The sequence below is a fragment of the Poecilia latipinna genome, unplaced genomic scaffold (assembly GCF_001443285.1).
Source record: "Poecilia latipinna isolate Pla-1442-1.1 unplaced genomic scaffold, P_latipinna-1.0 Scaffold78, whole genome shotgun sequence".
NCBI lineage: Eukaryota > Metazoa > Chordata > Actinopteri > Cyprinodontiformes > Poeciliidae > Poecilia > Poecilia latipinna.
The window spans coordinates 30,482-35,567 of record NW_015112694.1 but is presented as its reverse complement, the minus strand read 5'-3'; the positions used below and the strand labels follow the sequence as shown (position 1 = coordinate 35,567).

Genomic DNA, 5,086 nt, shown 5'->3' with positions numbered 1-5,086 from the left:
AACGAAGAAAAAAAACAAACTTTATGTTGTCAAAAAAAAGCTGGGGGTTTTCTGCATTTTTTTTTTTTTTTTTTTTTGCTTTGGCTGCAAAAACTATTTTGCACAAATGGAAGTAGGTACAAAGCGGGGACTGAAAAAAGGAACTGGGAAATCACAAGTACATATCCCCCCCTTGCCATGTAGAAACAGCTTCTACACAAGGCTTTGTTCCCAGAACAGATAAAGAAACAAATATTTGCGTCCCAGTTGAATACTTCTTTATTTCAATATTCAGTTTGTGTTTGCAGTCAGTTTTCTTAACTTGTTCAGTGTTTTGTGTCACTTTTGTCTTTATTAAACTTGACTGATTTAAATCTCTGCAGACAGTAGTGCTGTTACGGCCCTGTGGTTTTCCTATGTGGTATTTATTTTGTTTTTCTTTGTGATCATTTTGTATGACCGGTTTTCTGCTATAAAAATCTCTTAAATAATTTTTATATACATGTTTGATGTTAAAAAGTTGTATTTACTTTTTTATATTTTATACTAATTTGTTGTTGAAGCAGCAAAAATACAGCCATGTTGTTGTGCCAAATAACACACATATTACATGTGTGTTATTTGAAGACATTTATTTCACCAGAATGACTGATGTGTCAAACAGAGCCTAATATTCAGGCTTACCACAATATTATAAACAATGTTTAAAGAAGTGCTGTGTCCTTTCAGTGGATGTTCTTGTAACAATAGCATTCCATTAACATTCCTTGGATACCAGTCAGAGGGGAAGGGACCAGGCTTTTGGCAGTGGACTGGATCACTTATAGATGAGTCAAGTCATTTTGCTCAGTCGGTTGAAACGGAATATTTGGTTAAATGTTTAGTCTGTATGAGATCTGTTGACTTTGCAGTTGTTAAGTAGCTATTTGAATAAGAGATACGATAAAGTAAATTTGTTTATTTGAAATTGCATGTCAGCCACTTTACATGTGCATTGCGAAAACTGTTGTGATTTTGTAAAATGCATTGCTCAAAACGATTTACTTAAACAGAGATGTTGCAAAACTAAAACAATCGTTGCATTGTTCTCGCTGGATCACCGTGCGCTTGTGGATATTGTAGTTTAGACGTGCAAGGTTCTGTTGGGACACCTGAGGCTGTACCAGAGAGGTTGGGAACATTCTTTGTTTCTTTTTAAACTATCCGTATCCCGTTTTGTGTTTTCGCACAAAGCTGACCTGTCTCTGTTACCTTGTGTCCTAATTACCAAATGGCAGTTTTCCCATGTTATAGGTTCAAGCTGGGGTGGCAGAAAACAGGCAGTCACTGAACTACATGTCCCATAGTTTTTAAAATCTTCAGTTTTCCTTGCACGCTGCCGCCTCTCCAGTTCGTCCTCTGAAGAAGCGAGGTCAAGTTAAAGTGCTTGACTTATGCAACTTCCGATTGGGATTTGCAAAATAATAATAGTAACACGTTAAGAAGTCATGTACAAAATAAAACTAGTCTCTACTGTTAAATTCTTCTAAGGAAGTCATTCAGTTTTCTTTTTTAATGCTAAAACATAATTACATCAGGGCAGTATATTTAAATAGAGACCAGGAAAAGAAAAGACCAGCACACTTTAATGAGTATTTCAAGTTGAGCTGTAAAATTGGATCTATTATAAAACTTGTAGTTTGTAGTAATTTTACAGTAATTTTAATATCCTGTTTATGTCGATTATGAAACGGAAAAGCGGGTTTTATATATATATATATATATATATATATATATATATATATATATATATATATATATATATATATTTCTATTGTTACGATTATTTTTTTTTTAGTTTTGTTTATGTATTGAATAGTTTCTTTCTTTTGTTGTATTAGTTGCGGCTTAGATGATTCATATTAGCCAACATTGTTCGACAAGGGAAATATTCGCTAACCTAACCCTTTGACGCTGTGCTTTTATTTTGAAAGCCGACATTCAAACGTCCGGGCTCTCTTGCTTTAGTGTCAGCTTGCTTAACAGTCATGTTCTAGTGGAGACTGAGTTTAGGGAAAAGACACACTTTAGTCGGACTGTCAATCACAATTAAGGAACCATGGGAGTAAACTGCTAGAGAAGCTCGGTGTAATCGCTGTGTTTACGTCCAAAGGTTGCTTTAAATCGAGCATTATGCAGCGGTACGCTGTGGGACGTTTGCAGCCGACCTCGCCAACTGGGATTTCTCGCTCCACTCTGGACTGGAATTAGCATGGGACGTTATATTTAAGGAAACAAACAAACAGAAAAACTTCACTAGACTCCTTGTTGTTTGTCGCTTTAGCGTTTCAAAGTACGCGAGGTAGTGTTTATCTTCGTCTAAAAGGCGACACGGAGGAGGACTGCGCCCGCTCCAAGCGTGGGAAATAGTGCGTGGATTTGACTACAACTAGTGGGAATCTGTTGTGTTCATTTCTGAGAAACTACCCTGCTCTCTGTCGGTGAGTCGACTTTTTGGAAAGAAGGAGTGACCGCGTCTGTGTGGCTTCCACAGACAAGAAAAGTGCTTTTAAACTTTTTTTTCCTCTCCTGTTTCAATCACAGCACTGTGTTTCTTCTTTTTTTCTGTTTACTCCAGGCGGACGGAGACACTCCCCAGATCAGGCGAAGCCAAACGGCCACCGACCGCTGGGAGTCCGGCGCGCAGGGAGCAGAGATGAGTGGGGGAGAGGTGGTGTGTTCAGGCTGGCTGCGAAAGTCTCCTCCTGAAAAAAAGTTGAGACGTTACGTAAGTGCACTTTATATCCTACTTGTGACGTTGCGATAAATCAACCTGTGGGACCGCATCTCGCCTGCTTTTCTCTGGAGACTATGGAGCGAAATGACAGACATGTTTGCAGGCCTCATGTTGTGCACATTCAACAGCCTGATTTCGATTTTTTGAAAATTTCTTTTGTTTCTTCTTTCTTGCGTAAACTGTTTGCCTCCCATCCCCAACATCCATGAGTTTGCAAAGAATTGAAACTGTGGAGAAACAGCAATATTTTGAAATACACAGTATTGTCAGAGCTGATAAAGCTGCATAAGAAACCTGCAAATAAATATATATTTGATTACATAATCTTGCACATAAATGTAGAAATTATTCAATAATTATTTCTTTCAGAATGGAAAATATTCCATTGCAAAAATGGAAAAACAGAATTGCAAAAAGTCTGGATGAGGTTCCAAGTTTTCGTCTCCATATTTGGGTATATTTTTAAAAAAGCACTATGATGAAAAAGTTGAATATGTTTTGTAAAGTCGCAGTGATAAATCAACTTAGATTTCCTTGATTTAGGAAAATCAACCACCATCTGATACTTTTCCACAGATCTCATCTGCAAAGGTCTAGAAATCAACTACTGTCCACTTTTACTTTGCTGTGAATGTGGGCTGACTAATAAACACACAGACTGTTGTCAACTTAGAAACTTTGTTGCTATATTTAGCAGTTTTTCAGGCAAAAAAGTTATGTGTCAGTCAAAGCAGGTCAAGCTTTTTAAAGATTGGTGATCAGCCGGAAAACTGCAATCGGTGCTCCCCTAGTTTGTGGTTGCTTATTATTACAGTTATTGAAACTCATTGTATAGTTAGCTTTTTTTCTTAAAAGCCTTTATTTCTTATATGTTAATTTTACATATGATAAATAAAAAAAGACTTTTTAAAACAGAAATTCTGAAAAGTATCCTCATTTCTGTGGACTGAATGTATGGTTGTGGCCCTTCTGCATTGCTTTCTGCATCAAGGCGGAGTGGCAGGAGGGGATCAGCCTGTGGTTCTGTTGAGATTTAATGGAAGTCCTGATTGTTTGGATATAGTGACCTCCAGGCAACATGGATTCTGACCCTCTCCACTCTTTCTTGAAACTCTGGGACCTTTGTTTCCAAATGAAATACAAACTTAATTTTAATCTAAAAAGAGGATTTTTAGATCCTCCACTTCTTTTGCTCCTTAGTTCAGGTTGATTGAATTTTGCTTGACAATCCTCTCAAGGCTGCAGTTATTCCTGTTTCTGGTGCAACCTTTCATACCACAGTTTTTCCTTGCACTTAATCTTCCTTAAATATGCTTGGATAAAGCAATTTGTTAAAAACCAGCTTTTTTTTGCTGACATTCTGTGACTTCCCCTCCTTGTCGTACGGACATTTGTCAAGTCAGCAGTCTTCCCCATGATTGTGTAGCCATAATATGGCATCTGCATAACATACAAAATGTACACATGTAAGTTTCAAAACTTGAGACATTTAATTTGGAGTTATATGTAAGCTCAATCATTAAAATTATGATAAGCAAAGGCTTGAAATATTACTTACAGATTTATTCTGTTTTAGTTTTTGTCACGCTGAAACAATTTACTCCAAGCCTATGTAAAATAAGAAAAAAGAGAAAAGAAGTTGCCCCTTAAATCTACAGACAGTTTGTGGCAACAACTGCCATTAAGTGTCTGAGATCAGCTTTACCTTTACCAACTTTAACTAAGCCACTCCATTAGCTTAATATGTTGGCGTCATTAACAAATAAATTAGTTTTTCTGAAATCCTGTCTTAGTTTTACCCCAGATGTAATGCAGTGCACATCTTCCAAATAGTCCAACTCAGAATATTTTCATTGAAATGTTGAGGTTCAGCCATCAAGACGTTTTATTGGAAATGTGAGATTTGCCTTTGTTTCTTTTGGGTCGTCAGTTGTTTGATTGAGTCAGGAATAGTGACCTTTGGGCCAAGTGAAGTAGATGTTGTTCTGGGTTTATTTGTGATCTCCTGGATGTGTTTGTTTTTCTCTTAAAGAAATTTTGTTGGCAGGCCACTCTGGGAATGTTCGCCGCTCTCGCATGTTTTCTCTGTTTTGTAGTTGGCTATGTTTCTCTCTGTAGTTTGCTGGAGTCACAAACTCATAGAAATGTTTTTTGATCGGGACAATGATTCATCTCAAGACTTTTTAGCTCATTTGAGAGATTTTCATGTTCTTGTCAGACCAGTTTGTGTCTCGGGTATAGAAGCACAATTGTAGCTAATTCAGGATTTAACAAAGGAGGAAAGTTGTACTTTTTACCTGCTTCAATGTTGGTTGGGATTGCTTTTTTCTT

The 5,086-nt window shown here is 37.1% G+C and overlaps 1 long non-coding RNA gene across 1 annotated transcript in view; it reads left to right on the top strand.

Moving 5' to 3' along the window:
* Window positions 1-4,813, top strand: part of LOC106936920 (uncharacterized) — a 22,104-nt gene extending 17,291 nt beyond the window's left edge. Inside the window, exon 4 of the long non-coding RNA XR_001422261.1 lies at window positions 4,803-4,813. This is a non-coding gene — a long non-coding RNA (uncharacterized LOC106936920). The remainder of the gene's footprint in view (window positions 1-4,802) is intronic.
* Window positions 4,814-5,086: the final 273 nt, after the last annotated feature.